This window comes from Ranitomeya variabilis, chromosome 3 (assembly GCF_051348905.1).
Source record: "Ranitomeya variabilis isolate aRanVar5 chromosome 3, aRanVar5.hap1, whole genome shotgun sequence".
NCBI lineage: Eukaryota > Metazoa > Chordata > Amphibia > Anura > Dendrobatidae > Ranitomeya > Ranitomeya variabilis.
In genome coordinates, this window is record NC_135234.1 from 376,271,340 (window position 1) to 376,298,377 (window position 27,038).

The 27,038-nt window shown below is 48.2% G+C and overlaps 1 non-coding gene and 76 pseudogenes across 1 annotated transcript; all 77 read right to left on the reverse strand.

The window, feature by feature from the left end:
• Positions 1 to 141: 141 nt before the first annotated feature.
• LOC143760490 (U2 spliceosomal RNA) lies at positions 142 to 317 on the reverse strand (annotated as a pseudogene).
• Positions 318 to 494: 177 nt separating this feature from the next.
• Positions 495 to 670, reverse strand: LOC143763044 (U2 spliceosomal RNA; annotated as a pseudogene).
• Positions 671 to 835: 165 nt separating this feature from the next.
• On the reverse strand, positions 836 to 1,022 carry LOC143762988 (U2 spliceosomal RNA). The gene has a single exon (XR_013212293.1). It is a non-coding gene; the product is annotated as a U2 spliceosomal RNA (small nuclear RNA).
• A 175-nt stretch (positions 1,023 to 1,197) lies between these two features.
• On the reverse strand, positions 1,198 to 1,375 carry LOC143762323 (U2 spliceosomal RNA; annotated as a pseudogene).
• Positions 1,376 to 1,552: 177 nt separating this feature from the next.
• On the reverse strand, positions 1,553 to 1,728 carry LOC143818809 (U2 spliceosomal RNA; annotated as a pseudogene).
• Positions 1,729 to 1,905: 177 nt separating this feature from the next.
• On the reverse strand, positions 1,906 to 2,081 carry LOC143761644 (U2 spliceosomal RNA; annotated as a pseudogene).
• Positions 2,082 to 2,258: 177 nt separating this feature from the next.
• LOC143760771 (U2 spliceosomal RNA) lies at positions 2,259 to 2,434 on the reverse strand (annotated as a pseudogene).
• Positions 2,435 to 2,611: 177 nt separating this feature from the next.
• Positions 2,612 to 2,787, reverse strand: LOC143762605 (U2 spliceosomal RNA; annotated as a pseudogene).
• A 93-nt stretch (positions 2,788 to 2,880) lies between these two features.
• On the reverse strand, positions 2,881 to 3,056 carry LOC143761337 (U2 spliceosomal RNA; annotated as a pseudogene).
• Positions 3,057 to 3,233: 177 nt separating this feature from the next.
• Positions 3,234 to 3,409, reverse strand: LOC143759749 (U2 spliceosomal RNA; annotated as a pseudogene).
• A 177-nt stretch (positions 3,410 to 3,586) lies between these two features.
• On the reverse strand, positions 3,587 to 3,762 carry LOC143761883 (U2 spliceosomal RNA; annotated as a pseudogene).
• A 175-nt stretch (positions 3,763 to 3,937) lies between these two features.
• Positions 3,938 to 4,115, reverse strand: LOC143760263 (U2 spliceosomal RNA; annotated as a pseudogene).
• A 177-nt stretch (positions 4,116 to 4,292) lies between these two features.
• Positions 4,293 to 4,468, reverse strand: LOC143760128 (U2 spliceosomal RNA; annotated as a pseudogene).
• Positions 4,469 to 4,645: 177 nt separating this feature from the next.
• LOC143818718 (U2 spliceosomal RNA) lies at positions 4,646 to 4,821 on the reverse strand (annotated as a pseudogene).
• A 177-nt stretch (positions 4,822 to 4,998) lies between these two features.
• LOC143761615 (U2 spliceosomal RNA) lies at positions 4,999 to 5,174 on the reverse strand (annotated as a pseudogene).
• Positions 5,175 to 5,351: 177 nt separating this feature from the next.
• On the reverse strand, positions 5,352 to 5,527 carry LOC143761740 (U2 spliceosomal RNA; annotated as a pseudogene).
• Positions 5,528 to 5,704: 177 nt separating this feature from the next.
• On the reverse strand, positions 5,705 to 5,880 carry LOC143761100 (U2 spliceosomal RNA; annotated as a pseudogene).
• A 177-nt stretch (positions 5,881 to 6,057) lies between these two features.
• LOC143759751 (U2 spliceosomal RNA) lies at positions 6,058 to 6,233 on the reverse strand (annotated as a pseudogene).
• Positions 6,234 to 6,410: 177 nt separating this feature from the next.
• LOC143761101 (U2 spliceosomal RNA) lies at positions 6,411 to 6,586 on the reverse strand (annotated as a pseudogene).
• Positions 6,587 to 6,763: 177 nt separating this feature from the next.
• Positions 6,764 to 6,939, reverse strand: LOC143762016 (U2 spliceosomal RNA; annotated as a pseudogene).
• A 177-nt stretch (positions 6,940 to 7,116) lies between these two features.
• On the reverse strand, positions 7,117 to 7,292 carry LOC143760040 (U2 spliceosomal RNA; annotated as a pseudogene).
• Positions 7,293 to 7,469: 177 nt separating this feature from the next.
• LOC143761103 (U2 spliceosomal RNA) lies at positions 7,470 to 7,645 on the reverse strand (annotated as a pseudogene).
• Positions 7,646 to 7,822: 177 nt separating this feature from the next.
• Positions 7,823 to 7,998, reverse strand: LOC143762298 (U2 spliceosomal RNA; annotated as a pseudogene).
• Positions 7,999 to 8,173: 175 nt separating this feature from the next.
• Positions 8,174 to 8,351, reverse strand: LOC143759529 (U2 spliceosomal RNA; annotated as a pseudogene).
• A 177-nt stretch (positions 8,352 to 8,528) lies between these two features.
• On the reverse strand, positions 8,529 to 8,704 carry LOC143759752 (U2 spliceosomal RNA; annotated as a pseudogene).
• A 177-nt stretch (positions 8,705 to 8,881) lies between these two features.
• Positions 8,882 to 9,057, reverse strand: LOC143761104 (U2 spliceosomal RNA; annotated as a pseudogene).
• Positions 9,058 to 9,234: 177 nt separating this feature from the next.
• On the reverse strand, positions 9,235 to 9,410 carry LOC143759753 (U2 spliceosomal RNA; annotated as a pseudogene).
• Positions 9,411 to 9,587: 177 nt separating this feature from the next.
• On the reverse strand, positions 9,588 to 9,763 carry LOC143761105 (U2 spliceosomal RNA; annotated as a pseudogene).
• A 175-nt stretch (positions 9,764 to 9,938) lies between these two features.
• Positions 9,939 to 10,116, reverse strand: LOC143762438 (U2 spliceosomal RNA; annotated as a pseudogene).
• A 175-nt stretch (positions 10,117 to 10,291) lies between these two features.
• Positions 10,292 to 10,469, reverse strand: LOC143759530 (U2 spliceosomal RNA; annotated as a pseudogene).
• Positions 10,470 to 10,646: 177 nt separating this feature from the next.
• On the reverse strand, positions 10,647 to 10,822 carry LOC143760584 (U2 spliceosomal RNA; annotated as a pseudogene).
• A 174-nt stretch (positions 10,823 to 10,996) lies between these two features.
• On the reverse strand, positions 10,997 to 11,175 carry LOC143762676 (U2 spliceosomal RNA; annotated as a pseudogene).
• Positions 11,176 to 11,352: 177 nt separating this feature from the next.
• LOC143762418 (U2 spliceosomal RNA) lies at positions 11,353 to 11,528 on the reverse strand (annotated as a pseudogene).
• A 177-nt stretch (positions 11,529 to 11,705) lies between these two features.
• LOC143762299 (U2 spliceosomal RNA) lies at positions 11,706 to 11,881 on the reverse strand (annotated as a pseudogene).
• Positions 11,882 to 12,056: 175 nt separating this feature from the next.
• Positions 12,057 to 12,234, reverse strand: LOC143759531 (U2 spliceosomal RNA; annotated as a pseudogene).
• Positions 12,235 to 12,411: 177 nt separating this feature from the next.
• LOC143761106 (U2 spliceosomal RNA) lies at positions 12,412 to 12,587 on the reverse strand (annotated as a pseudogene).
• A 175-nt stretch (positions 12,588 to 12,762) lies between these two features.
• On the reverse strand, positions 12,763 to 12,940 carry LOC143762440 (U2 spliceosomal RNA; annotated as a pseudogene).
• Positions 12,941 to 13,115: 175 nt separating this feature from the next.
• On the reverse strand, positions 13,116 to 13,293 carry LOC143759532 (U2 spliceosomal RNA; annotated as a pseudogene).
• Positions 13,294 to 13,470: 177 nt separating this feature from the next.
• LOC143760585 (U2 spliceosomal RNA) lies at positions 13,471 to 13,646 on the reverse strand (annotated as a pseudogene).
• Positions 13,647 to 13,820: 174 nt separating this feature from the next.
• On the reverse strand, positions 13,821 to 13,999 carry LOC143762677 (U2 spliceosomal RNA; annotated as a pseudogene).
• Positions 14,000 to 14,176: 177 nt separating this feature from the next.
• On the reverse strand, positions 14,177 to 14,352 carry LOC143761107 (U2 spliceosomal RNA; annotated as a pseudogene).
• A 175-nt stretch (positions 14,353 to 14,527) lies between these two features.
• Positions 14,528 to 14,705, reverse strand: LOC143762441 (U2 spliceosomal RNA; annotated as a pseudogene).
• A 175-nt stretch (positions 14,706 to 14,880) lies between these two features.
• On the reverse strand, positions 14,881 to 15,058 carry LOC143759534 (U2 spliceosomal RNA; annotated as a pseudogene).
• Positions 15,059 to 15,235: 177 nt separating this feature from the next.
• Positions 15,236 to 15,411, reverse strand: LOC143760586 (U2 spliceosomal RNA; annotated as a pseudogene).
• Positions 15,412 to 15,585: 174 nt separating this feature from the next.
• On the reverse strand, positions 15,586 to 15,764 carry LOC143762678 (U2 spliceosomal RNA; annotated as a pseudogene).
• A 177-nt stretch (positions 15,765 to 15,941) lies between these two features.
• On the reverse strand, positions 15,942 to 16,117 carry LOC143762419 (U2 spliceosomal RNA; annotated as a pseudogene).
• A 176-nt stretch (positions 16,118 to 16,293) lies between these two features.
• LOC143762269 (U2 spliceosomal RNA) lies at positions 16,294 to 16,470 on the reverse strand (annotated as a pseudogene).
• A 177-nt stretch (positions 16,471 to 16,647) lies between these two features.
• Positions 16,648 to 16,823, reverse strand: LOC143761591 (U2 spliceosomal RNA; annotated as a pseudogene).
• Positions 16,824 to 17,000: 177 nt separating this feature from the next.
• On the reverse strand, positions 17,001 to 17,176 carry LOC143762146 (U2 spliceosomal RNA; annotated as a pseudogene).
• A 177-nt stretch (positions 17,177 to 17,353) lies between these two features.
• Positions 17,354 to 17,529, reverse strand: LOC143762726 (U2 spliceosomal RNA; annotated as a pseudogene).
• A 177-nt stretch (positions 17,530 to 17,706) lies between these two features.
• LOC143761409 (U2 spliceosomal RNA) lies at positions 17,707 to 17,882 on the reverse strand (annotated as a pseudogene).
• Positions 17,883 to 18,059: 177 nt separating this feature from the next.
• On the reverse strand, positions 18,060 to 18,235 carry LOC143818720 (U2 spliceosomal RNA; annotated as a pseudogene).
• A 177-nt stretch (positions 18,236 to 18,412) lies between these two features.
• On the reverse strand, positions 18,413 to 18,588 carry LOC143761626 (U2 spliceosomal RNA; annotated as a pseudogene).
• A 177-nt stretch (positions 18,589 to 18,765) lies between these two features.
• On the reverse strand, positions 18,766 to 18,941 carry LOC143761108 (U2 spliceosomal RNA; annotated as a pseudogene).
• Positions 18,942 to 19,118: 177 nt separating this feature from the next.
• On the reverse strand, positions 19,119 to 19,294 carry LOC143759754 (U2 spliceosomal RNA; annotated as a pseudogene).
• Positions 19,295 to 19,471: 177 nt separating this feature from the next.
• Positions 19,472 to 19,647, reverse strand: LOC143760772 (U2 spliceosomal RNA; annotated as a pseudogene).
• A 177-nt stretch (positions 19,648 to 19,824) lies between these two features.
• On the reverse strand, positions 19,825 to 20,000 carry LOC143760509 (U2 spliceosomal RNA; annotated as a pseudogene).
• A 93-nt stretch (positions 20,001 to 20,093) lies between these two features.
• Positions 20,094 to 20,269, reverse strand: LOC143761712 (U2 spliceosomal RNA; annotated as a pseudogene).
• Positions 20,270 to 20,446: 177 nt separating this feature from the next.
• On the reverse strand, positions 20,447 to 20,622 carry LOC143759755 (U2 spliceosomal RNA; annotated as a pseudogene).
• Positions 20,623 to 20,799: 177 nt separating this feature from the next.
• On the reverse strand, positions 20,800 to 20,975 carry LOC143761884 (U2 spliceosomal RNA; annotated as a pseudogene).
• A 177-nt stretch (positions 20,976 to 21,152) lies between these two features.
• On the reverse strand, positions 21,153 to 21,328 carry LOC143761109 (U2 spliceosomal RNA; annotated as a pseudogene).
• A 177-nt stretch (positions 21,329 to 21,505) lies between these two features.
• On the reverse strand, positions 21,506 to 21,681 carry LOC143818721 (U2 spliceosomal RNA; annotated as a pseudogene).
• Positions 21,682 to 21,858: 177 nt separating this feature from the next.
• On the reverse strand, positions 21,859 to 22,034 carry LOC143761637 (U2 spliceosomal RNA; annotated as a pseudogene).
• Positions 22,035 to 22,211: 177 nt separating this feature from the next.
• LOC143761885 (U2 spliceosomal RNA) lies at positions 22,212 to 22,387 on the reverse strand (annotated as a pseudogene).
• A 177-nt stretch (positions 22,388 to 22,564) lies between these two features.
• LOC143761110 (U2 spliceosomal RNA) lies at positions 22,565 to 22,740 on the reverse strand (annotated as a pseudogene).
• Positions 22,741 to 22,917: 177 nt separating this feature from the next.
• On the reverse strand, positions 22,918 to 23,093 carry LOC143762837 (U2 spliceosomal RNA; annotated as a pseudogene).
• Positions 23,094 to 23,270: 177 nt separating this feature from the next.
• LOC143760681 (U2 spliceosomal RNA) lies at positions 23,271 to 23,446 on the reverse strand (annotated as a pseudogene).
• A 177-nt stretch (positions 23,447 to 23,623) lies between these two features.
• On the reverse strand, positions 23,624 to 23,799 carry LOC143761111 (U2 spliceosomal RNA; annotated as a pseudogene).
• Positions 23,800 to 23,976: 177 nt separating this feature from the next.
• LOC143759756 (U2 spliceosomal RNA) lies at positions 23,977 to 24,152 on the reverse strand (annotated as a pseudogene).
• A 177-nt stretch (positions 24,153 to 24,329) lies between these two features.
• On the reverse strand, positions 24,330 to 24,505 carry LOC143761677 (U2 spliceosomal RNA; annotated as a pseudogene).
• Positions 24,506 to 24,682: 177 nt separating this feature from the next.
• On the reverse strand, positions 24,683 to 24,858 carry LOC143760476 (U2 spliceosomal RNA; annotated as a pseudogene).
• Positions 24,859 to 25,033: 175 nt separating this feature from the next.
• Positions 25,034 to 25,211, reverse strand: LOC143759535 (U2 spliceosomal RNA; annotated as a pseudogene).
• Positions 25,212 to 25,388: 177 nt separating this feature from the next.
• Positions 25,389 to 25,564, reverse strand: LOC143759757 (U2 spliceosomal RNA; annotated as a pseudogene).
• Positions 25,565 to 25,741: 177 nt separating this feature from the next.
• On the reverse strand, positions 25,742 to 25,917 carry LOC143761716 (U2 spliceosomal RNA; annotated as a pseudogene).
• A 177-nt stretch (positions 25,918 to 26,094) lies between these two features.
• LOC143759378 (U2 spliceosomal RNA) lies at positions 26,095 to 26,270 on the reverse strand (annotated as a pseudogene).
• Positions 26,271 to 26,447: 177 nt separating this feature from the next.
• LOC143761112 (U2 spliceosomal RNA) lies at positions 26,448 to 26,623 on the reverse strand (annotated as a pseudogene).
• A 177-nt stretch (positions 26,624 to 26,800) lies between these two features.
• LOC143762782 (U2 spliceosomal RNA) lies at positions 26,801 to 26,976 on the reverse strand (annotated as a pseudogene).
• Positions 26,977 to 27,038: the final 62 nt, after the last annotated feature.

Below are 27,038 nucleotides of genomic sequence, written 5' to 3' on the forward strand. Positions count from 1 at the left end.
CCTACAACCGAAACCCACTGTGGAGACATAGCAAAAGATGGCCGCAGGGAAGACATTTTCCAGAAACTCTGGAAGCTCTGTTGATGACAGTTCTGCGGTGTGCGTGTGTTCAAGCTGTGCACAACGCGTTTTGAATCTGCATAACCACACCCTCCATCCCCATTGTGACAGCACGTGAAGGTTCCGTGCGACAAAGCAAGCTCCATTTCCAGCTCCCTATTCCAAAAATCTATTTAACATATGGTCCCCAAATAGGGGACGTATCAGATAAGAACAGACACTACGCTTGATCTTGAGCCATTTGGCCGAGAAGCGATGATCAGAAATGGTTTGCCACTTGGGCCGCACCAAGGCCTACAACCGAAACCCACTGTGGAGACATAGCAAAAGATTGCCGCAGGGAAGACATTTTCCAGAAACTCTGGAAGTTCTGTAGATGACAGTTCTGCGGTGTGCGTGTGTTCAAGCTGTGCACAACGCGTTTTGAATCTGCATAACCACACCCTCCATCCCCATTGTGACAGCACGTGAAGGTTCCGTGTGACAAAGCAAGCTCCATTTCCAGCTCCCTATTCCAAAAATCCATTTAATATATGGTCCCAAAATAGGGGACGTATCAGATAAGAACAGACACAACGCTTGATCTTGAGCCATTTGGCCGAGAAGCGATGATAAGAAATGGTTTGCCACTTGGGCCGCACCAAGGCCTACAACCGAAACCCACTGTGGAGACATAGCAAAAGATTGCCGCAGGAAAGACATTTTCCAGAAACTCTGGAAGCTCTGTCGATGACAGTTCTGCGGTGTGCTTGTGTTCAAGCTGTGCACAACGCGTTTTGAATCTGCATAACCACACCCTCCATCCCCATTGTGACAGCACGTGAAGGTTCCGTGTCACAAAGCAAGCTCCATTTCCAGCTCCCTATTCCAAAAATCCATTTAATATATGGTCCCAAATAGGGGACGTATCAGATAAGAACAGACACTACGCTTGATCTTGAGCCATTTGGCCGAGAAGCGATGATCAGAAATGGTTTGCCACTTGGGCCGCACCAAGGCCTAAAACCGAAACCCACTGTGGAGACATAGCAAAAGATTGCTGCAGGGAAGACATTTTCCAGAAACTCTGGAAGTTCTGTAGATGACAGTTCTGCGGTGTGCGTGTGTTCAAGCTGTGCACAACGCGTTTTGAATCTGCATAATTACACCCTCCATCCCCATTGTGACAGCACGTGAAGGTTCCGTGCGACAAAGCAAGCTCCATTTCCAGCTCCCTATTCCAAAAATCTATTTAATATATGGTCCCCAAATAGGGGACGTATCAGATAAGAACAGACACTACGCTTGATCTTGAGCCATTTGGCCAAGAAGCGATGATCAGAAATGGTTTGCCACTTGGGCCGCACCAAGGCCTACAACCGAAACCCACTGTGGAGACATAGCAAAAGATTGCCGCAGGGAAGACATTTTCCAGAAACTCTGGAAGCTCTGTCGATGACAGTTCTGCGGTGTGCGTGTGTTCAAGCTGTGCACAACGCGTTTTGAATCTGCATAACCACACCCTCCATCCCCATTGTGACAGCACGTGAAGGTTCCGTGCGACGAAGCAAGCTCCATTTCCAGCTCCGTATTCCAAAAATCCATTTAATATATGGTCCCCAAATAGGGGACGTATCAGATAAGAACAGACACTACGCTTGATCTTGAGCCATTTGGCCGAGAAGCGATGATCAGAAATGATTTGCCACTTAGGCCACACCAAGGCCTACAACCGAAACCCACTGTGGAGACATAGCAAAAGACTGCCGCAGGGAAGACATTTTCCAGAAACTCTGGAAGTTCTGTAGATGACAGTTCTGCGGTGTGCGTGTGTTCAAGCTGTGCACAACGCGTTTTTAATCTGCATAACCACACCCTCCATCCCCATTGTGACAGCACGTGAAGGTTCCGTGCGACAAAGCAAGCTCCATTTCCAGCTCCCTATTCCAAAAATCTATTTAATATATGGTCCCCAAATAGGGGATGTATCAGATAAGAACAGACACTACGCTTGATCTTGAGCCATTTGGCCAAGAAGCGATGATCAGAAATGGTTTGCCACTTGGGCCGCACAAAGGTCTACAACCGAAACCCACTGTGGAGACATAGCAAAAGATTGCCACAGGGAAGACATTTTCCAGAAACTCTGGAAGCTCTGTCGATGACAGTTCTGTGGTGTGCGTGTGTTGAAGCTGTGCACAACGCGTTTTGAATCTGCATAACCACACCCTCCATCCCCATTGTGACAGCACGTGAAGGTTCCATGCGACAAAGCAAGCTCCATTTCCAGCTCCCTATTCCAAAAATCTATTTAATATATGGTCCCCAAATAGGGGACATATCAGATAAGAACAGACACTACGCTTGATCTTGAGCCATTTGGCCGAGAAGCGATGATCAGAAATGGTTTGCCACTTGGGCCGCACCAAGGCCTACAACCGAAACCCACTGTGGAGACATAGCAAAAGATTGCCGCAGGGAAGACATTTTCCAGAAACTCTGGAAGCTCTGTAGATGACAGTTCTGCTGTGTGCGTGTGTTCAAGCTGTGCACAACGCGTTTTGAATCTGCATAACCACACCCTCCATCCCCATTGTTACAGCACGTGAAGGTTCCGTGCGACAAAGCAAGCTCCATTTCCAGCTCCCTATTCCAAAAATCCATGTAATATATGGTACCCAAATAGGGGACGTATCAGATAAGAACAGACACTACGCTTGATCTTGAGCCATTTGGCCGAGAAGCGATGATCAGAAATGGTTTGCCACTTGGGCCGCACCAAGGCCTACAACCGAAACCCACTGTGGAGACAAGCTGTGCACAACGCGTTTTGAATCTGCATAACCACACCCTCCATCCCCATTGTGACAGCACGTGAAGGTTCCATGCGACAAAGCAAGCTCCATTTCCAGCTCCCTATTCCAAAAATCTATTTAATATATGGTCCCCAAATAGGGGACGTATCAGATAAGAACAGACACTACGCTTGATCTTGAGCCATTTGGCCGAGAAGCGATGATCAGAAATGGTTTGCCACTTGGGCCGCACCAAGGCCTACAACCGAAACCCACTGTGGAGACATAGCAAAAGATTGCCGCAGGGAAGACATTTTCCAGAAACTCTGGAAGCTCTGTAGATGACAGTTCTGCGGTGTGCATGTGTTCAAGCTGTGCACAACGCGTTTTGAATCTGCATAACCACACCCTCCATCCCCATTGTGACAGCACGTGAAGGTTCCGTGCGACAAAGCAAGCTCCATTTCCAGCTCCCTATTCCAAAAATCTATTTAATATATGGTCCCCAAATAGGGGACGTATCAGATAAGAACAGACACTACGCTTGATCTTGAGCCATTTGGCCGAGAAGCGATGATCAGAAATGGTTCGCCATTTGGGCCGCACCAAGGCCTACAACCGAAACCCACTGTGGAGACATAGCAAAAGATTGCCGCAGGGAAGACATTTTCCAGAAACTCTGGAAGCTCTGTAGATGACAGTTCTGCGGTGTGCGTGTGTTCAAGCTGTGCACAACGCGTTTTGGATCTGCATAACCACACCCTCCATCCCCATTGTGACAGCACGTGAAGGTTCCGTGCGACAAAGCAAGCTCCATTTCCAGCATCCTATTCCAAAAATCCATTTAATATATGGTCCCCAAATAGGGGACGTATCAGATAAGAACAGACTCTACGCTTGATCTTGAGCCATTTGGCCGAGAAGCGATGATCAGAAGTGGTTTGCCACTTGGGCCGCACCAAGGCCTACAACCGAAACCCACTGTGGAGACTTAGCAAAAGATTGCCGCAGGGAAGACATTTTCCAGAAACTCTGGAAGCTCTGTAGATGACAGTTCTGCGGTGTGCGTGTGTTCAAGCTGTGCACAACGCGTTTCGAATCTGCATAACCACACCCTCCATCCCCATTGTGACAGCATGTGAAGGTTCCGTGTGACAAAGCAAGCTCCATTTCCAGCTCCCTATTCCAAAAATCCATTTAATATATGGTCCCCAAATAGGGGACGTATCAGATAAGAACAGACACTACGCTTGATCTTGAGCCATTTGGCCGAGAAGCGATGATCAGAAATGGTTTGCCACTTGGGCCGCACCAAGGCCTACAACCGAAACCCACTGTGGAGACATAGCAAAAGATTGCCGCAGGGAAGACATTTTCCAGAAACTCTGGAAGCTCTGTAGATGACAGTTCTGCGGTGTGCGTGTGTTCAAGCTGTGCACAACGCGTTTTGAATCTGCATAACCACACCCTCCATCCCCATTGTGACAGCACGTGAAGGTTCCGTGCGACAAAGCAAGCTCCATTTCCAGCTCCCTATTCCAAAAATCTATTTAATATATGGTCCCCAAATAGGGGACGTATCAGATAAGAACAGACACTACGCTTGATCTTGAGCCATTTGGCCAAGAAGCGATGATCAGAAATGGTTTGCCACTTGGGCCACACCAAGGTCTACAACCGAAACCCACTGTGGAGACATAGCAAAAGATTGCCACAGGGAAGACATTTTCCAGAAACTCTGGAAGCTCTGTCGATGACAGTTCTGTGGTGTGCGTGTGTTGAAGCTGTGCACAACGCGTTTTGAATCTGCATAACCACACCCTCCATCCCCATTGTGACAGCACGTGAAGGTTCCGTGCGACGAAGCAAGCTCCATTTCCAGCTCCCTATTCCAAAAATCCATTTAATATATGGTCCCCAAATAGGGGACGTATCAGATAAGAACAGACACTACGCTTGATCTTGAGCCATTTGGCCGAGAAGCGATGATCAGAAATGGTTTGCCACTTGGGCCACACCAAGGCCTACAACCGAAACCCACTGTGGAGACATAGCAAAAGATTGCCGCAGGGAAGACATTTTCCAGAAACTCTGGAAGCTCTGTAGATGACAGTTCTGCGGTGTGCGTGTGTTCAAGCTGTGCACAACGCGTTTTGAATCTGCATAACCACACCCTCCATCCCCATTGTGACAGCACGTGAAGGTTCCGTGCGACAAAGCAAGCTCCATTTCCAGCTCCCTATTCCAAAAATCTATTTAATATATGGTCCCCAAATAGGGGACGTATCAGATAAGAACAGACACTACACTTGATCTTGAGCCATTTGGCCGAGAAGCGATGATCAGAAATGGTTTGCCACTTGGGCCGCACCAAGGCCTACAACCGAAACCCACTGTGGAGACATAGCAAAAGATTGCCGCAGGGAAGACATTTTCCAAAAACTCTGGAAGCTCTGTAGATGACAGTTCTGCGGTGTGCGTGTGTTCAAGCAGTGCACAACGCGTTTTGAATCTGCATAACCACACCCTCCATCCCCATTGTGACAGCACGTGAAGGTTCCGTGTGACAAAGCAAGCTCCATTTCCAGCTCCCTATTCCAAAAATCTATTTAATATATGGTCCCCAAATAAGGGACGTATCAGATAAGAACAGACACTACGCTTGATCTTGAGCCATTTGGCCGAGAAGCGATGATCAGAAATGGTTTGCCACTTGGGCCGCACCAAGGCCTACAACCGAAACCCACTGTGGAGACATAGCAAAAGATTGCCGCAGGGAAGACATTTTCCAAAAACTCTGGAAGCTCTATAGATGACAGTTCTGCGGTGTGCGTGTGTTCAAGCTGTGCACAACACGTTTTGAATCTGCATAACCACACCCTCCATCCCCATTGTGACAGCACGTGAAGGTTCCGTGTGACAAAGCAAGCTCCATTTCCAGCTCCCTATTCCAAAAATCCATTTAATATATGGTCCCCAAATAGGGGACGTATCAGATAAGAACAGACACTACGCTTGATCTTGAGCCATTTGGCCGAGAAGCGATGATCAGAAATGGTTTGCCACTTGGGCCGCACCAAGGCCTAAAACCGAAACCCACTGTGGAGACATAGCAAAAGATTGCCGCAGGGAAGACATTTTCCAGAAACTCTGGAAGCTCTGTCGATGACAGTTCTGCGGTGTGCGTGTGTTCAAGCTGTGCACAACGCGTTTTGAATCTGCATAACCACACCCTCCATCCCCATTGTGACAGCACGTGAAGGTTCCGTGCGACAAAGCAAGCTCCATTTCCAGCTCCCTATTCCAAAAATCTATTTAATATATGGTCCCCAAATAGGGGACGTATCAGATAAGAACAGACACTACGCTTGATCTTGAGCCATTTGGCCGAGAAGCGATGATCAGAAATGGTTTGCCACTTGGGCCGCACCAAGGCCTACAACCGAAACCCACTGTGGAGACATAGCAAAAGATTGCCGCAGGGAAGACATTTTCCAGAAACTCTGGAAGCTCTGTCGATGACAGTTCTGCAGTGTGCGTGTGTTCAAGCTGTGCACAACGCGTTTTGAATCTGCATAACCACACCCTCCATCCCCATTGTGACAGCACGTGAAGGTTCCGTGTGACAAAGCAAGCTCCATTTCCAGCTCCCTATTCCAAAAATCCATTTAATATATGGTCCCCAAATAGGGGACGTATCAGATAAGAACAGACACTACGCTTGATCTTGAGCCATTTGGCCGAGAAGCGATGATCAGAAATGGTTTGCCACTTGGGCCGCACCAAGGCCTACAACCGAAACCCAATGTGGAGACATAGCAAAAGATTGCCGCAGGGAAGACATTTTCCAGAAACTCTGGAAGTTCTGTAGATGATAGTTCTGCGGTGTGCGTGTATTCAAGCTGTGCACAACGCGTTTTGAATCTGCATAACCACACCCTCCATCCCCATTGTGACAGCACGTGAAGGTTCCGTGCGACAAAGCAAGCTCCATTTCCAGCTCCCTATTCCAAAAATCTATTTAATATATGGTCCCCAAATAGGGGACATATCAGATAAGAGCAGACACTACGCTTGATCTTGAGCCATTTGGCCAAGAAGCGATGATCAGAAATGGTTTGCCACTTGGGCCGCACCAAGGCCTACAACCGAAACCCACTGTGGAGACATAGCAAAAGATTGCCGCAGGGAAGACATTTTCCAGAAACTCTGGAAGCTCTGTCGATGACAGTTCTGCGGTGTGCGTGTGTTCAAGCTGTGCACAACGCGTTTTGAATCTGCATAACCACACCCTCCATCCCCATTGTGACAGCACGTGAAGGTTCCGTGCGACAAAGCAAGCTCCATTTCCAGCTCCCTATTCCAAAAATCCATTTAATATATGGTCCCCAAATAGGGGACGTATCAGATAAGAACAGACACTACGCTTGATCTTGAGCCATTTGGCCGAGAAGCGATGATCAGAAATGGTTTGCCACTTGGGCCGCACCAAGGCCTACAACCGAAACCCACTGTGGAGACATAGCAAAAGATTGCCGCAGGGAAGACATTTTCCAGAAACTCTGGAAGCTCTGTCGATGACAGTTCTGCGGTGTGCGTGTGTTCAAGCTGTGCACAACGCGTTTTGAATCTGCATAACCACACCCTCCATCCCCATTGTGACAGCACGTGAAGGTTCCGTGTGACAAAGCAAGCTCCATTTCCAGCTCCCTATTCCAAAAATCCATTTAATATATGGTCCCCAAATAGGGGACGTATCAGATAAGAACAGACACTACGCTTGATCTTGAGCCATTTGGCCGAGAAGCGATGATCAGAAATGGTTTGCCACTTGGGCCGCACCAAGGCCTACAACCGAAACCCACTGTGGAGACATAGCAAAAGATTGCCGCAGGGAAGACATTTTCCAGAAACTCTGGAAGTTCTGTAGATGATAGTTCTGCGGTGTGCGTGTGTTCAAGCTGTGCACAACGCGTTTTGAATCTGCATAACCACACCCTCCATCCCCATTGTGACAGCACGTGAAGGTTCCGTGCGACAAAGCAAGCTCCATTTCCAGCTCCCTATTCCAAAAATCTATTTAATATATCGTCCCCAAATAGGGGACATATCAGATAAGAGCAGACACTACGCTTGATCTTGAGCCATTTGGCCAAGAAGCGATGATCAGAAATGGTTTGCCACTTGGGCCGCACCAAGGCCTTCAACCGAAACCCACTGTGGAGACATAGCAAAAGATTGCCGCAGGGAAGACATTTTCCAGAAACTCTGGAAGCTCTGTCGATGACAGTTCTGCGGTGTGCGTGTGTTCAAGCTGTGCACAACGCGTTTTGAATCTGCATAACCACACCCTCCATCCCCATTGTGACAGCATGTGAAGGTTCCGTCCGACGAAGCAAGCTCCATTTCCAGCTCCGTTTTCCAAAAATCCATTTAATATATGGTCCCCAAATAGGGGACGTATCAGATAAGAACAGACACTACGCTTGATCTTGAGCCATTTGGCCGAGAAGCGATGATCAGAAATGGTTTGCCACTTGGGCCGCACCAAGGCCTAAAACCGAAACCCACTGTGGAGACATAGCAAAAGATTGCCGCAGGGAAGACATTTTCCAGAAACTCTGGAAGCTCTGTCGATGACAGTTCTGCGGTGTGCGTGTGTTCAAGCTGTGCACAACGCGTTTTGAATCTGCATAACCACACCCTCCATCCCCATTGTGACAGCACGTGAAGGTTCCGTGCGACAAAGCAAGCTCCATTTCCAGCTCCCTATTCCAAAAATCTATTTAATATATGGTCCCCAAATAGGGGACGTATCAGATAAGAACAGACACTACGCTTGATCTTGAGCCATTTGGCCGAGAAGCGATGATCAGAAATGGTTTGCCACTTGGGCCGCACCAAGGCCTACAACCGAAACCCACTGTGGAGACATAGCAAAAGATTGCCGCAGGGAAGACATTTTCCAAAAACTCTGGAAGCTCTGTAGATGACAGTTCTGCGGTGTGCGTGTGTTCAAGCTGTGCACAACGCGTTTTGAATCTGCATAACCACACCCTCCATCCCCATTGTGACAGCACGTGAAGGTTCCGTGTGACAAAGCAAGCTCCATTTCCAGCTCCCTATTCCAAAAATCCATTTAATATATGGTCCCCAAATAGGGGACGTATCAGATAAGAACAGACACTACGCTTGATCTTGAGCCATTTGGCCGAGAAGCGATGATCAGAAATGGTTTGCCACTTGGGCCGCACCAAGGCCTAAAACCGAAACCCACTGTGGAGACATAGCAAAAGATTGCCGCAGGGAAGACATTTTCCAGAAACTCTGGAAGCTCTGTCGATGACAGTTCTGCGGTGTGCGTGTGTTCAAGCTGTGCACAACGCGTTTTAAATCTGCATAACCACACCCTCCATCCCCATTGTGACAGCACGTGAAGGTTCCGTGCGACAAAGCAAGCTCCATTTCCAGCTCCCTATTCCAAAAATCTATTTAATATATGGTCCCCAAATAGGGGACGTATCAGATAAGAACAGACACTACGCTTGATCTTGAGCCATTTGGCCGAGAAGCGATGATCAGAAATGGTTTGCCACTTGGGCCGCACCAAGGCCTACAACCGAAACCCACTGTGGAGACATAGCAAAAGATTGCCGCAGGGAAGACATTTTCCAGAAACTCTGGAAGCTCTGTCGATGACAGTTCTGCAGTGTGCGTGTGTTCAAGCTGTGCACAACGCGTTTTGAATCTGCATAACCACACCCTCCATCCCCATTGTGACAGCACGTGAAGGTTCCGTGTGACAAAGCAAGCTCCATTTCCAGCTCCCTATTCCAAAAATCCATTTAATATATGGTCCCCAAATAGGGGACGTATCAGATAAGAACAGACACTACGCTTGATCTTGAGCCATTTGGCCGAGAAGCGATGATCAGAAATGGTTTGCCACTTGGGCCGCACCAAGGCCTACAACCGAAACCCACTGTGGAGACATAGCAAAAGATTGCCGCAGGGAAGACATTTTCCAGAAACTCTGGAGGTTCTGTAGATGATAGTTCTGCGGTGTGCGTGTGTTCAAGCTGTGCACAACGCGTTTTGAATCTGCATAACCACATCCTCCATCCCCATTGTGACAGCACGTGAAGGTTCCGTGCGACAAAGCAAGCTCCATTTCCAGCTCCCTATTCCAAAAATCTATTTAATATATGGTCCCCAAATAGGGGACATATCAGATAAGAGCAGACACTACGCTTGATCTTGAGCCATTTGGCCAAGAAGCGATGATCAGAAATGGTTTGCCACTTGGGCCGCACCAAGGCCTACAACCGAAACCCACTGTGGAGACATAGCAAAAGATTGCCGCAGGGAAGACATTTTCCAGAAACTCTGGAAGCTCTGTCGATGACAGTTCTGCGGTGTGCGTGTGTTCAAGCTGTGCACAACGCGTTTTGAATCTGCATAACCACACCCTCCATCCCCATTGTGACAGCATGTGAAGGTTCCGTCCGACGAAGCAAGCTCCATTTCCAGCTCCGTTTTCCAAAAATCCATTTAATATATGGTCCCCAAATAGGGGACGTATCAGATAAGAACAGACACTACGCTTGATCTTGAGCCATTTGGCCGAGAAGCGATGATCAGAAATGGTTTGCCACTTAGGCCTCACCAAGGCCTACAACCGTAACCCACTGTGGAGACATAGCAAAAGATTGCCGCAGGGAAGACATTTTCCAGAAACCCTGGAAGCTCTGTAGATGACAGTTCTGCGGTGTGCGTGTGTTCAAGCTGTGCACAACGCATTTTGAATCTGCATAACCACACCCTCCATCCCCATTGTGACAGCACGTGAAGGTTCTGTGCGACAAAGCAAGCTCCATTTCCAGCTCCCTATTCCAAAAATCTATTTAATATATGGTCCCCAAATAGGGGACGTATCAGATAAGAACAGACACTACGCTTGATCTTGAGCCATTTGGCCGAGAAACGATGATCAGAAATGGTTTGCCACTTGGGCCGCACCAAGGCCTACAACCGAAACCCACTGTGGAGACATAGCAAAAGATTGCCGCAGGGAAGACATTTTCCAGAAACTCTGGAAGCTTTGTCGATGACAGTTCTGCGGTGTGCGTGTGTTCAAGCTGTGCACAACGCGTTTTGAATCTGCATAATCACACCCTCCATCCCCATTGTGACAGCACGTGAAGGTTCCGTGTGACAAAGCAAGCTCCATTTCCAGCTCCCTATTCCAAAAATCCATTTAATATATGGTCCCCAAATAGGGGACGTATCCGAGAAGAACAGACACTACGCTTGATCTTGAGCCATTTGGCCGAGAAGCGATGATCAGAAATTGTTTGCCACTTGGGCCGCACCAAGGCCTACAACTGAAACCCACTGTGGAGACATAGCAAAAGATTGCCGCAGGGAAGACATTTTCCAGAAACTCTGGAAGCTCTGTAGATGACAGTTCTGCGGTGTGCGTGTGTTCAAGCTGTGCACAACGCGTTTTGAATCTGCATAACCACACCCTCCATCCCCATTGTGACAGCACGTGAAGGTTCCGTGCGACAAAGCAAGCTCCATTTCCAGCTCCCTATTCCAAAAATCCATTTAATATATGGTCCCCAAATAGGGGACGTATCAGATAGGAACAGACACTACGCTTGATCTTGAGCCATTTGGCCGAGAAGCGATGATCAGAAATGGTGTGCCACTTGGGCCGTACCAAGGCCTACAACCGAAACCCACTGTGGAGACATAGCAAAAGATTGCCGCAGGGAAGACATTTTCCAGAAACTCTGGAAGTTCTGTAGATGACAGTTCTGCGGTGTGCGTGTGTTCAAGCTGTGCACAACGCGTTTTGAATCTGCATAACCACACCCTCCATCCCCATTGTGACAGCACGTGAAGGTTCCGTGCGACAAAGCAAGCTCCATTTCCAGCTCCCTATTCCAAAAATCTATTTAATATATCGTCCCCAAATAGGGGACATATCAGATAAGAGCAGACACTACGCTTGATCTTGAGCCATTTGGCCAAGAAGCGATGATCAGAAATGGTTTGCCACTTGGGCCGCACCAAGGCCTTCAACCGAAACCCACTGTGGAGACATAGCAAAAGATTGCCGCAGGGAAGACATTTTCCAGAAACTCTGGAAGCTCTGTCGATGACAGTTCTGCGGTGTGCGTGTGTTCAAGCTGTGCACAACGCGTTTTGAATCTGCATAACCACACCCTCCATCCCCATTGTGACAGCATGTGAAGGTTCCGTCCGACGAAGCAAGCTCCATTTCCAGCTCCGTTTTCCAAAAATCCATTTAATATATGGTCCCCAAATAGGGGACGTATCAGATAAGAACAGACACTACGCTTGATCTTGAGCCATTTGGCCGAGAAGCGATGATCAGAAATGGTTTGCCACTTGGGCCGCACCAAGGCCTACAACCGAAACCCACTGTGGAGACATAGCAAAAGATTGCCGCAGGGAAGACATTTTCCAGAAACTCTGGAAGCTCTGTCGATGACAGTTCTGCAGTGTGCGTGTGTTCAAGCTGTGCACAACGCGTTTTGAATCTGCATAACCACACCCTCCATCCCCATTGTGACAGCACGTGAAGGTTCCGTGTGACAAAGCAAGCTCCATTTCCAGCTCCCTATTCCAAAAATCCATTTAATATATGGTCCCCAAATAGGGGACGTATCAGATAAGAACAGACACTACGCTTGATCTTGAGCCATTTGGCCGAGAAGCGATGATCAGAAATGGTTTGCCACTTGGGCCGCACCAAGGCCTACAACCGAAACCCACTGTGGAGACATAGCAAAAGATTGCCGCAGGGAAGACATTTTCCAGAAACTCTGGAGGTTCTGTAGATGATAGTTCTGCGGTGTGCGTGTGTTCAAGCTGTGCACAACGCGTTTTGAATCTGCATAACCACATCCTCCATCCCCATTGTGACAGCACGTGAAGGTTCCGTGCGACAAAGCAAGCTCCATTTCCAGCTCCCTATTCCAAAAATCTATTTAATATATGGTCCCCAAATAGGGGACATATCAGATAAGAGCAGACACTACGCTTGATCTTGAGCCATTTGGCCAAGAAGCGATGATCAGAAATGGTTTGCCACTTGGGCCGCACCAAGGCCTACAACCGAAACCCACTGTGGAGACATAGCAAAAGATTGCCGCAGGGAAGACATTTTCCAGAAACTCTGGAAGCTCTGTCGATGACAGTTCTGCGGTGTGCGTGTGTTCAAGCTGTGCACAACGCGTTTTGAATCTGCATAACCACACCCTCCATCCCCATTGTGACAGCATGTGAAGGTTCCGTCCGACGAAGCAAGCTCCATTTCCAGCTCCGTTTTCCAAAAATCCATTTAATATATGGTCCCCAAATAGGGGACGTATCAGATAAGAACAGACACTACGCTTGATCTTGAGCCATTTGGCCGAGAAGCGATGATCAGAAATGGTTTGCCACTTAGGCCTCACCAAGGCCTACAACCGTAACCCACTGTGGAGACATAGCAAAAGATTGCCGCAGGGAAGACATTTTCCAGAAACCCTGGAAGCTCTGTAGATGACAGTTCTGCGGTGTGCGTGTGTTCAAGCTGTGCACAACGCATTTTGAATCTGCATAACCACACCCTCCATCCCCATTGTGACAGCACGTGAAGGTTCTGTGCGACAAAGCAAGCTCCATTTCCAGCTCCCTATTCCAAAAATCTATTTAATATATGGTCCCCAAATAGGGGACGTATCAGATAAGAACAGACACTACGCTTGATCTTGAGCCATTTGGCCGAGAAACGATGATCAGAAATGGTTTGCCACTTGGGCCGCACCAAGGCCTACAACCGAAACCCACTGTGGAGACATAGCAAAAGATTGCCGCAGGGAAGACATTTTCCAGAAACTCTGGAAGCTTTGTCGATGACAGTTCTGCGGTGTGCGTGTGTTCAAGCTGTGCACAACGCGTTTTGAATCTGCATAATCACACCCTCCATCCCCATTGTGACAGCACGTGAAGGTTCCGTGTGACAAAGCAAGCTCCATTTCCAGCTCCCTATTCCAAAAATCCATTTAATATATGGTCCCCAAATAGGGGACGTATCCGAGAAGAACAGACACTACGCTTGATCTTGAGCCATTTGGCCGAGAAGCGATGATCAGAAATTGTTTGCCACTTGGGCCGCACCAAGGCCTACAACTGAAACCCACTGTGGAGACATAGCAAAAGATTGCCGCAGGGAAGACATTTTCCAGAAACTCTGGAAGCTCTGTAGATGACAGTTCTGCGGTGTGCGTGTGTTCAAGCTGTGCACAACGCGTTTTGAATCTGCATAACCACACCCTCCATCCCCATTGTGACAGCACGTGAAGGTTCCGTGTGACAAAGCAAGCTCCATTTCCAGCTCCCTATTCCAAAAATCCATTTAATATATGGTCCCCAAATAGGGGACGTATCAGATAAGAACAGACACTACGCTTGATCTTGAGCCATTTGGCCGAGAAGCGATGATCAGAAATGGTTTGCCACTTGGGCCGCACCAAGGCCTACAACCGAAACCCACTGTGGAGACATAGCAAAAGATTGCCGCAGGGAAGACATTTTCCAGAAACTCTGGAGGTTCTGTAGATGATAGTTCTGCGGTGTGCGTGTGTTCAAGCTGTGCACAACGCGTTTTGAATCTGCATAACCACATCCTCCATCCCCATTGTGACAGCACGTGAAGGTTCCGTGCGACAAAGCAAGCTCCATTTCCAGCTCCCTATTCCAAAAATCTATTTAATATATGGTCCCCAAATAGGGGACATATCAGATAAGAGCAGACACTACGCTTGATCTTGAGCCATTTGGCCAAGAAGCGATGATCAGAAATGGTTTGCCACTTGGGCCGCACCAAGGCCTACAACCGAAACCCACTGTGGAGACATAGCAAAAGATTGCCGCAGGGAAGACATTTTCCAGAAACTCTGGAAGCTCTGTCGATGACAGTTCTGCGGTGTGCGTGTGTTCAAGCTGTGCACAACGCGTTTTGAATCTGCATAACCACACCCTCCATCCCCATTGTGACAGCATGTGAAGGTTCCGTCCGACGAAGCAAGCTCCATTTCCAGCTCCGTTTTCCAAAAATCCATTTAATATATGGTCCCCAAATAGGGGACGTATCAGATAAGAACAGACACTACGCTTGATCTTGAGCCATTTGGCCGAGAAGCGATGATCAGAAATGGTTTGCCACTTAGGCCTCACCAAGGCCTACAACCGTAACCCACTGTGGAGACATAGCAAAAGATTGCCGCAGGGAAGACATTTTCCAGAAACCCTGGAAGCTCTGTAGATGACAGTTCTGCGGTGTGCGTGTGTTCAAGCTGTGCACAACGCATTTTGAATCTGCATAACCACACCCTCCATCCCCATTGTGACAGCACGTGAAGGTTCTGTGCGACAAAGCAAGCTCCATTTCCAGCTCCCTATTCCAAAAATCTATTTAATATATGGTCCCCAAATAGGGGACGTATCAGATAAGAACAGACACTACGCTTGATCTTGAGCCATTTGGCCGAGAAACGATGATCAGAAATGGTTTGCCACTTGGGCCGCACCAAGGCCTACAACCGAAACCCACTGTGGAGACATAGCAAAAGATTGCCGCAGGGAAGACATTTTCCAGAAACTCTGGAAGCTTTGTCGATGACAGTTCTGCGGTGTGCGTGTGTTCAAGCTGTGCACAACGCGTTTTGAATCTGCATAATCACACCCTCCATCCCCATTGTGACAGCACGTGAAGGTTCCGTGTGACAAAGCAAGCTCCATTTCCAGCTCCCTATTCCAAAAATCCATTTAATATATGGTCCCCAAATAGGGGACGTATCCGAGAAGAACAGACACTACGCTTGATCTTGAGCCATTTGGCCGAGAAGCGATGATCAGAAATTGTTTGCCACTTGGGCCGCACCAAGGCCTACAACTGAAACCCACTGTGGAGACATAGCAAAAGATTGCCGCAGGGAAGACATTTTCCAGAAACTCTGGAAGCTCTGTAGATGACAGTTCTGCGGTGTGCGTGTGTTCAAGCTGTGCACAACGCGTTTTGAATCTGCATAACCACACCCTCCATCCCCATTGTGACAGCACGTGAAGGTTCCGTGCGACAAAGCAAGCTCCATTTCCAGCTCCCTATTCCAAAAATCCATTTAATATATGGTCCCCAAATAGGGGACGTATCAGATAGGAACAGACACTACGCTTGATCTTGAGCCATTTGGCCGAGAAGCGATGATCAGAAATGGTGTGCCACTTGGGCCGCACCAAGGCCTACAACCGAAACCCACTGTGGAGACATAGCAAAAGATTGCCGCAGGGAAGACATTTTCCAGAAACTCTGGAAGTTCTGTAGATGACAGTTCTGCGGTGTGCGTGTGTTCAAGCTGTGCACAACGCGTTTTGAATCTGCATAACCACACCCTCCATCCCCATTGTGACAGCAAGTGAAGGTTCCGTGCGACAAAGCAAGCTCCATTTCCAGTTCCCTATTCCAAAAATCTATTTAATATATGGTCCCCAAATAGGGTACGTATCAGATAAGAACAGACACTACGCTTGATCTTGAGCCATTTGGCCGAGAAGCGATGATCAGAAATGGTTTGCCACTTGGGCCGCACCAAGGCCTACAACCGAAACCCACTGTGGAGACATAGCAAAAGATTGCCGCAGGGAAGACATTTTCCAGAAACTCTGGAAGCTCTGTAGATGACAGTTCTGCGGTGTGCGTGTGTTCAAGCTGTGCACAACGCGTTTTGAATCTGCATAACCACACCCTCCATCCCCATTGTGACAGCACGTGAAGGTTCCGTGCGACAAAGCAAGCTCCATTTCCAGCTCCCTATTCCAAAAATCCATTTAATATATGGTCCCCAAATAGGGGACGTATCAGATAAGAACAGACTCTACGCTTGATCTTGAGCCATTTGGCCGAGAAGCGATGATCAGAAATGGTTTGCCACTTGGGCCGCACCAAGGCCTACAACCGAAACCCACTGTGGAGACATAGCAAAAGATTGCCGCAGGGAAGACATTTTCCAGAAACTTTGGAAGCTCTGTAGATGACAGTTCTGCGGTGTGCGTGTGTTCAAGCTGTATACAACGCGTTTCGAATCTGCATAACCACACCCTCCATCCCCATTGTGACAGCACGTGAAGGTTCCGTGCGACAAAGCAAGCTCCATTGCCAGCTCCCTATTCCAAAAATCCATTTAATATATGGTCCCCAAATAGGGGACGTATCAGATAAGAACAGACTCTACGCTTGATCTTGAGCCATTTGGCCGAGAAGCGATGATCAGAAATGGTTTGCCATTTGGGCCGCACCAAGGCCTACAACCGAAACCCACTGTGGAGATATAGCAAAAGATTGCCGCAGGGAAGACATTTTCCAGAAACTCTGGAAGCTCTGTAGATGACAGTTCTGCGGTGTGCGTGTGTTCAAGCTGTGCACAACGCGTTTTGAATCTGCATAACCACACCCTCCATCCCCATTGTGACAGCACGTGAAGGTTCCGTGCGACAAAGCAAGCTCCATTTCCAGCATCCTATTCCAAAAATCCATTTAATATATGGTCCCCAAATAAGGGACGTATCAGATAAGAACAGACTCTACGCTTGATCTTGAGCCATTTGGCCGAGAAGCGATGATCAGAAATGGTTTGCCACTTGGGCCGCACCAAGGCCTACAACCGAAACCCACTGTGGAGACTTAGCAAAAGATTGCCGCAGGGAAGACATTTTCCAGAAACTCTGGAAGCTCTGTAGATGACAGTTCTGCGGTGTGCGTGTGTTCAAGCTGTGCACAACGCGTTTCGAATCTGCATAACCACACCCTCCATCCCCATTGTGACAGCACGTGAAGGTTCCGTGTGACAAAGCAAGCTCCATTTCCAGCTCCCTATTCCAAAAATCCATGTAATATATGGTCCCCAAATAGGGGACGTATCAGATAAGAACAGACACTACGCTTGATCTTGAGCCATTTGGCCGAGAAGCGATGATCAGAAATGGTTTGCCACTTGGGCCGCACCAAGGCCTACAACCGAAACCCACTGTGGAGACATAGCAAAAGATTGCAGCAGGGAAGACATTTTCCAGAAACTCTGGAAGCTCTGTCGATGACAGTTCTGTGGTGTGCGTGTGTTCAAGCTGTGCACAACGCGTTTTGAATCTGCATAACCACACCCTCCATCCCCATTGTGACAGCACGTGAAGGTTCCGTGCGACGAAGCAAGCTCCATTTCCAGCTCCCTATTCCAAAAATCCATTTAATATATGGTCCCCAAATAGGGGACGTATCAGATAAGAACAGACACTACGCTTGATCTTGAGCCATTTGGCCGAGAAGCGATGATCAGAAATGGTTTGCCACTTGGGCCACACCAAGGCCTACAACCGAAACCCACTGTGGAGACATAGCAAAAGATTGCCGCAGGGAAGACATTTTCCAGAAACTCTGGAAGCTCTGTAGATGACAGTTCTGCGGTGTGCGTGTGTTCAGGCTGTGCACAACGCGTTTTGAATCTGCATAACCACACCCTCCATCCCCATTGTGACAGCACGTGAAGGTTCCGTGCGACAAAGCAAGCTCCATTTCCAGCTCCCTATTCCAAAAATCTATTTAATATATGGTCCCCAAATAGGGGACGTATCAGATAAGAACAGACACTACACTTGATCTTGAGCCATTTGGCCGAGAAGCGATGATCAGAAATGGTTTGCCACTTGGGCCGCACCAAGGCCTACAACCGAAACCCACTGTGGAGACATAGCAAAAGATTGCCGCAGGGAAGACATTTTCCAAAAACTCTGGAAGCTCTGTAGATGACAGTTCTGCGGTGTGCGTGTGTTCAAGCAGTGCACAACGCGTTTTGAATCTGCATAACCACACCCTCCATCCCCATTGTGACAGCACGTGAAGGTTCCGTGTGACAAAGCAAGCTCCATTTCCAGCTCCCTATTCCAAAAATCCATTTAATATATGGTCCCCAAATAGGGGACGTATCAGATAAGAACAGACACTACGCTTGATCTTGAGCCATTTGGCCGAGAAGCGATGATCAGAAATGGTTTGCCACTTGGGCCGCACCAAGGCCTAAAACCGAAACCCACTGTGGAGACATAGCAAAAGATTGCCGCAGGGAAGACATTTTCCAGAAACTCTGGAAGCTCTGTCGATGACAGTTCTGCGGTGTGCGTGTGTTCAAGCTGTGCACAACGCGTTTTGAATCTGCATAACCACACCCTCCATCCCCATTGTGACAGCACGTGAAGGTTCCGTGCGACAAAGCAAGCTCCATTTCCAGCTCCCTATTCCAAAAATCTATTTAATATATGGTCCCCAAATAGGGGACGTATCAGATAAGAACAGACACTACGCTTGATCTTGAGCCATTTGGCCGAGAAGCGATGATCAGAAATGGTTTGCCACTTGGGCCGCACCAAGGCCTACAACCGAAACCCACTGTGGAGACATAGCAAAAGATTGCCGCAGGGAAGACATTTTCCAAAAACTCTGGAAGCTCTGTAGATGACAGTTCTGCGGTGTGCGTGTGTTCAAGCTGTGCACAACGCGTTTTGAATCTGCATAACCACACCCTCCATCCCCATTGTGACAGCACGTGAAGGTTCCATGCGACAAAGCAAGCTCCATTTCCAGCTCCCTATTCCAAAAATCTATTTAATATATGGTCCCCAAATAGGGGACATATCAGATAAGAACAGACACTACGCTTGATCTTGAGCCATTTGGCCGAGAAGCGATGATCAGAAATGGTTTGCCACTTGGGCCGCACCAAGGCCTACAACCGAAACCCACTGTGGAGACATAGCAAAAGATTGCCGCAGGGAAGACATTTTCCAGAAACTCTGGAAGCTCTGTAGATGACAGTTCTGCGGTGTGCGTGTGTTCAAGCTGTGCACAACGCGTTTTGAATCTGCATAACCACACCCTCCATCCCCATTATGACAGCACGTGAAGGTTCCGTGCGACAAAGCAAGCTCCATTTCCAGCTCCCTATTCCAAAAATCCATTTAATATATGGTCCCCAAATAGGGGACGTATCAGATAAGAACAGACACTACGCTTGATCTTGAGCCATTTGGCCGAGAAGCGATGATCAGAAATGGTTTGCCACTTGGGCCGCACCAAGGCCTACAACCGAAACCCACTGTGGAGACAAGCTGTGCACAACGCGTTTTGAATCTGCATAACCACACCCTCCATCCCCATTGTGACAGCACGTGAAGGTTCCATGCGACAAAGCAAGCTCCATTTCCAGCTCCCTATTCCAAAAATCTATTTAATATACGGTCCCCAAATAGGGGACGTATCAGATAAGAACAGACACTACGCTTGATCTTGAGCCATTTGGCCGAGAAGCGATGATCAGAAATGGTTTGCCACTTGGGCCGCACCAAGGCCTACAACCGAAACCCACTGTGGAGACATAGCAAAAGATTGCCGCAGGGAAGACATTTTCCAGAAACTCTGGAAGCTCTGTAGATGACAGTTCTGCGGTGTGCGTGTGTTCAAGCTGTGCACAACGCGTTTTGAATCTGCATAACCACACCCTCCATCCCCATTGTGACAGCACGTGAAGGTTCCGTGCGACAAAGCAAGCTCCATTTCCAGCTCCCTATTCCAAAAATCTATTTAATATATGGTCCCCAAATAGGGGACGTATCAGATAAGAACAGACACTACGCTTGATCTTGAGCCATTTGGCCGAGAAGCGATGATCAGAAATGGTTCGCCATTTGGGCCGCACCAAGGCCTACAACCGAAACCCACTGTGGAGACATAGCAAAAGATTGCCGCAGGGAAGACATTTTCCAGAAACTCTGGAAGCTCTGTAGATGACAGTTCTGCGGTGTGCGTGTGTTCAAGCTGTGCACAACGCGTTTTGAATCTGCATAACCACACCCTCCATCCCCATTGTGACAGCACGTGAAGGTTCCGTGCGACAAAGCAAGCTCCATTTCCAGCATCCTATTCCAAAAATCCATTTAATATATGGTCCCCAAATAGGGGACGTATCAGATAAGAACAGACTCTACGCTTGATCTTGAGCCATTTGGCCGAGAAGCGATGATCAGAAATGATTTGCCACTTGGGCCGCACCAAGGCCTACAACCGAAACCCACTGTGGAGACTTAGCAAAAGATTGCTGCAGGGAAGACATTTTCCAGAAACTCTGAAAGCTCTGTAGATGACAGTTCTGCGGTGTGCGTGTGTTCAAGCTGTGCACAACGCGTTTCGAATCTGCATAACCACACCCTCCATCCCCATTGTGACAGCACGTGAAGGTTCCGTGTGACAAAGCAAGCTCCATTTCCAGCTCCCTATTCCAAAAATCCATTTAATATATGGTCCCCAAATAGGGGACGTATCAGATAAGAACAGACACTACGCTTGATCTTGAGCCATTTGGCCGAGAAGCGATGATCAGAAATGGTTTGCCACTTGGGCCGCACCAAGGCCTACAACCGAAACCCACTGTGGAGACATAGCAAAAGATTGCCGCAGGGAAGACATTTTCCAGAAACTCTGGAAGCTCTGTAGATGACAGTTCTGCGGTGTGCGTGTGTTCAAGCTGTGCACAACGCGTTTTGAATCTGCATAACCACACCCTCCATCCCCATTGTGACAGCACGTGAAGGTTCCGTGCGACGAAGCAAGCTCCATTTCCAGCTCCCTATTCCAAAAATCCATTTAATATATGGTCCCCAAATAGGGGACGTATCAGATAAGAACAGACACTACGCTTGATCTTGAGCCATTTGGCCGAGAAGCGATGATCAGAAATGGTTTGCCACTTGGGCCACACCAAGGCCTACAACCGAAACCCACTGTGGAGACATAGCAAAAGATTGCCGCAGGGAAGACATTTTCCAGAAACTCTGGAAGCTCTGTAGATGACAGTTCTGCGGTGTGCGTGTGTTCAAGCTGTGCACAACGCGTTTTGAATCTGCATAACCACACCCTCCATCCCCATTGTGACAGCACGTGAAGGTTCCGTGCGACAAAGCAAGCTCCATTTCCAGCTCCCTATTCCAAAAATCTATTTAATATATGGTCCCCAAATAGGGGACGTATCAGATAAGAACAGACACTACACTTGATCTTGAGCCATTTGGCCGAGAAGCGATGATCAGAAATGGTTTGCCACTTGGGCCGCACCAAGGCCTACAACCGAAACCCACTGTGGAGACATAGCAAAAGATTGCCGCAGGGAAGACATTTTCCAAAAACTCTGGAAGCTCTGTAGATGACAGTTCTGCGGTGTGCGTGTGTTCAAGCAGTGCACAACGCGTTTTGAATCTGCATAACCACACCCTCCATCCCCATTGTGACAGCACGTGAAGGTTCCGTGCGACAAAGCAAGCTCCATTTCCAGCATCCTATTCCAAAAATCCATTTAATATATGGTCCCCAAATAGGGGACGTATCAGATAAGAACAGACTCTACGCTTGATCTTGAGCCATTTGGCCGAGAAGCGATGATCAGAAATGATTTGCCACTTGGGCCGCACCAAGGCCTACAACCGAAACCCACTGTGGAGACTTAGCAAAAGATTGCCGCAGGGAAGACATTTTCCAGAAACTCTGGAAGCTCTGTAGATGACAGTTCTGCGGTGTGCGTGTGTTCAAGCTGTGCACAACGCGTTTCGAATCTGCATAACCACACCCTCCATCCCCATTGTGACAGCACGTGAAGGTTCCGTGTGACAAAGCAAGCTCCATTTCCAGCTCCCTATTCCAAAAATCCATTTAATATATGGTCCCCAAATAGGGGACGTATCAGATAAGAACAGACACTACGCTTGATCTTGAGCCATTTGGCCGAGAAGCGATGATCAGAAATGGTTTGCCACTTGGGCCGCACCAAGGCCTACAACCGAAACCCACTGTGGAGACATAGCAAAAGATTGCCGCAGGGAAGACATTTTCCAGAAACTCTGGAAGCTCTGTAGATGACAGTTCTGCGGTGTGCGTGTGTTCAAGCTGTGCACAACGCGTTTTGAATCTGCATAACCACACCCTCCATCCCCATTGTGACAGCACGTGAAGGTTCCGTGCGACGAAGCAAGCTCCATTTCCAGCTCCCTATTCCAAAAATCCATTTAATATATGGTCCCCAAATAGTGGATGTATCAGATAAGAACAGACACTACGCTTGATCTTGAGCCATTTGGCCGAGAAGCGATGATCAGAAATGGTTTGCCACTTGGGCCACACCAAGGCCTACAACCGAAACCCACTGTGGAGACATAGCAAAAGATTGCCGCAGGAGAGACATTTTCCAAAAACTCTGGAAGCTCTGTAGATGACAGTTCTGCGGTGTGCGTGTGTTCAAGCAGTGCACAACGCGTTTTGAATCTGCATAACCACACCCTCCATCCCCATTGTGACAGCACGTGAAGGTTCCGTGTGACAAAGCAAGCTCCATTTCCAGCTCCCTATTCCAAAAATCTATTTAATATATGGTCCCCAAATAGGGGACGTATCAGATAAGAACAGACACTACGCTTGATCTTGAGCCATTTGGCCGAGAAGCGATGATCAGAAATGGTTTGCCACTTGGGCCGCACCAAGGCCTACAACCGAAACCCACTGTGGAGACATAGCAAAAGATTGCCGCAGGGAAGACATTTTCCAAAAACTCTGGAAGCTCTGTAGATGACAGTTCTGCGGTGTGCGTGTGTTCAAGCTGTGCACAACACGTTTTGAATCTGCATAACCACACCCTCCATCCCCATTGTGACAGCACGTGAAGGTTCCGTGTGACAAAGCAAGCTCCATTTCCAGCTCCCTATTCCAAAAATCCATTTAATATATGGTCCCCAAATAGGGGACGTATCAGATAAGAACAGACACTACGCTTGATCTTGAGCCATTTGGCCGAGAAGCGATGATCAGAAATGGTTTGCCACTTGGGCCGCACCAAGGCCTAAAACCGAAACCCACTGTGGAGACATAGCAAAAGATTGCCGCAGGGAAGACATTTTCCAGAAACTCTGGAAGCTCTGTCGATGACAGTTCTGCGGTGTGCGTGTGTTCAAGCTGTGCACAACGCGTTTTGAATCTGCATAACCACACCCTCCATCCCCATTGTGACAGCACGTGAAGGTTCCGTGCGACAAAGCAAGCTCCATTTCCAGCTCCCTATTCCAAAAATCTATTTAATATATGGTCCCCAAATAGGGGACGTATCAGATAAGAACAGACACTACGCTTGATCTTGAGCCATTTGGCCGAGAAGCGATGATCAGAAATGGTTTGCCACTTGGGCCGCACCAAGGCCTACAACCGAAACCCACTGTGGAGACATAGCAAAAGATTGCCGCAGGGAAGACATTTTCCAGAAACTCTGGAAGCTCTGTCGATGACAGTTCTGCAGTGTGCGTGTGTTCAAGCTGTGCACAACGCGTTTTGAATCTGCATAACCACACCCTCCATCCCCATTGTGACAGCACGTGAAGGTTCCGTGTGACAAAGCAAGCTCCATTTCCAGCTCCCTATTCCAAAAATCCATTTAATTATTGGTCCCCAAATAGGGGACGTATCAGATAAGAACAGACACTACGCTTGATCTTGAGCCATTTGGCCGAGAAGCGATGATCAGAAATGGTTTGCCACTTGGGCCGCACCAAGGCCTACAACCGAAACCCACTGTGGAGACATAGCAAAAGATTGCCGCAGGGAAGACATTTTCCAGAAACTCTGGAAGTTCTGTAGATGATAGTTCTGCGGTGTGCGTGTGTTCAAGCTGTGCACAACGCGTTTTGAATCTGCATAACCACACCCTCCATCCCCATTGTGACAGCACGTGAAGGTTCCGTGCGACAAAGCAAGCTCCATTTCCAGCACCCTATTCCAAAAATCTATTTAATATATGGTCCCCAAATAGGGGACATATCAGATAAGAGCAGACACTACGCTTGATCTTGAGCCATTTGGCCAAGAAGCGATGATCAGAAATGGTTTGCCACTTGGGCCGCACCAAGGCCTACAACCGAAACCCACTGTGGAGACATAGCAAAAGATTGCCGCAGGGAAGACATTTTCCAGAAACTCTGGAAGCTCTGTCGATGACAGTTCTGCGGTGTGCGTGTGTTCAAGCTGTGCACAACGCGTTTTGAATCTGCATAACCACACCCTCCATCCCCATTGTGACAGCATGTGAAGGTTCCGTCCGACGAAGCAAGCTCCATTTCCAGCTCCGTTTTCCAAAAATCCATTTAATATATGGTCCCCAAATAGGGGACGTATCAGATAAGAACAGACACTACGCTTGATCTTGAGCCATTTGGCCGAGAAGCGATGATCAGAAATGGTTTGCCACTTGGGCCGCACCAAGGCCTAAAACCGAAACCCACTGTGGAGACATAGCAAAAGATTGCCGCAGGGAAGACATTTTCCAGAAACTCTGGAAGCTCTGTCGATGACAGTTCTGCGGTGTGCGTGTGTTCAAGCTGTGCACAACGCGTTTTGAATCTGCATAACCACACCCTCCATCCCCATTGTGACAGCACGTGAAGGTTCCGTGCGACAAAGCAAGCTCCATTTCCAGCTCCCTATTCCAAAAATCTATTTAATATATGGTCCCCAAATAGGGGACGTATCAGATAAGAACAGACACTACGCTTGATCTTGAGCCATTTGGCCGAGAAGCGATGATCAGAAATGGTTTGCCACTTGGGCCGCACCAAGGCCTACAACCGAAACCCACTGTGGAGACATAGCAAAAGATTGCCGCAGGGAAGACATTTTCCAAAAACTCTGGAAGCTCTGTAGATGACAGTTCTGCGGTGTGCGTGTGTTCAAGCTGTGCACAACGCGTTTTGAATCTGCATAACCACACCCTCCATCCCCATTGTGACAGCACGTGAAGGTTCCGTGTGACAAAGCAAGCTCCATTTCCAGCTCCCTATTCCAAAAATCCATTTAATATATGGTCCCCAAATAGGGAACGTATCAGATAAGAACAGACACTACGCTTGATCTTGAGCCATTTGGCCGAGAAGCGATGATCAGAAATGGTTTGCCACTTGGGCCGCACCAAGGCCTAAAACCGAAACCCACTGTGGAGACATAGCAAAAGATTGCCGCAGGGAAGACATTTTCCAGAAACTCTGGAAGCTCTGTCGATGACAGTTCTGCGGTGTGCGTGTGTTCAAGCTGTGCACAACGCGTTTTGAATCTGCATAACCACACCCTCCATCCCCACTGTGACAGCACGTGAAGGTTCCGTGCGACAAAGCAAGCTCCATTTCCAGCTCCCTATTCCAAAAATCTATTTAATATATGGTCCCCAAATAGGGGACGTATCAGATAAGAACAGACACTACGCTTGATCTTGAGCCATTTGGCCGAGAAGCGATGATCAGAAATGGTTTGCCACTTGGGCCGCACCAAGGCCTACAACCGAAACCCACTGTGGAGACATAGCAAAAGATTGCCGCAGGGAAGACATTTTCCAGAAACTCTGGAAGCTCTGTCGATGACAGTTCTGCAGTGTGCGTGTGTTCAAGCTGTGCACAACGCGTTTTGAATCTGCATAACCACACCCTCCATCCCCATTGTGACAGCACGTGAAGGTTCCGTGTGACAAAGCAAGCTCCATTTCCAGCTCCCTATTCCAAAAATCCATTTAATATATGGTCCCCAAATAGGGGACGTATCAGATAAGAACAGACACTACGCTTGATCTTGAGCCATTTGGCCGAGAAGCGATGATCAGAAATGGTTTGCCACTTGGGCCGCACCAAGGCCTACAACCGAAACCCACTGTGGAGACATAGCAAAAGATTGCCGCAGGGAAGACATTTTCCAGAAACTCTGGAGGTTCTGTAGATGATAGTTCTGCGGTGTGCGTGTGTTCAAGCTGTGCACAACGCGTTTTGAATCTGCATAACCACACCCTCCATCCCCATTGTGACAGCACGTGAAGGTTCCGTGCGACAAAGCATGCTCCATTTCCAGCTCCCTATTCCAAAAATCTATTTAATATATGGTCCCCAAATAGGGGACATATCAGATAAGAGCAGACACTACGCTTGATCTTGAGCCATTTGGCCAAGAAGCGATGATCAGAAATGGTTTGCCACTTGGGCCGCACCAAGGCCTACAACCGAAACCCACTGTGGAGA